Raw genomic sequence first — 501 nt, 5'->3', positions numbered from 1 at the left:
TCTGTCTGTCTGTCTGTCTGTCTGTCTATCTATCTATCTGTCCTTTTAGTCTTCGCTTTTTGGAAACAAAAATGGGCTATAAGACATGATGGATGACATTGAATAGGCAGTTTTTAGAGGAACCTAATTGGTTCATAGCATACAGGATAGGCTTTTTCCTTGGGTCTTTGTAGGAATATTGGTCATTAATTGGTCATTAATATTGGTCATACAACAGAGTATTTCTAGTTTTGCAAGAATCTGAAACTGTGATAGATTCAGATAATTTTGAAATGTGAAGCTAATTCTCTTGCTTGGCAGCTTGATTTGTTTGGGGGAATGTGGTTGACGCATGTGCTTTTTTTTTTTTTTTTTTTTTTTTTTTTTTTTTTTCAGACCTGTGGACAGAAATTCAGGCTGGAGTGCAGGGCGCAGGAAGGCATCCAGTTCCCACCATGCCTGGGGCTCTGTCGTTTAAACAGCTGCCTTTGGCTCTGGCCTGTTCCATTTCCTACTAGGCCC

The 501-nt window shown here is 39.7% G+C and overlaps 1 protein-coding gene across 1 annotated transcript in view; it reads left to right on the top strand.

Annotated features, from left to right (window-relative positions):
- The window catches only part of TPX2 (TPX2, microtubule-associated), a 61,978-nt gene that overhangs the window by 3,527 nt on the left and 57,950 nt on the right, over positions 1-501 (top strand). The gene's annotated exons all lie outside the window — the stretch shown is intronic.

Source organism: Mandrillus leucophaeus, unplaced genomic scaffold (genome assembly GCF_000951045.1).
Source record: "Mandrillus leucophaeus isolate KB7577 unplaced genomic scaffold, Mleu.le_1.0 Scaffold206, whole genome shotgun sequence".
Classification (NCBI taxonomy): Eukaryota; Metazoa; Chordata; class Mammalia; order Primates; family Cercopithecidae; genus Mandrillus; species Mandrillus leucophaeus.
Note: the sequence above shows the minus strand (reverse complement) of the source record. Positions and strands in the feature narration are given on the sequence as shown.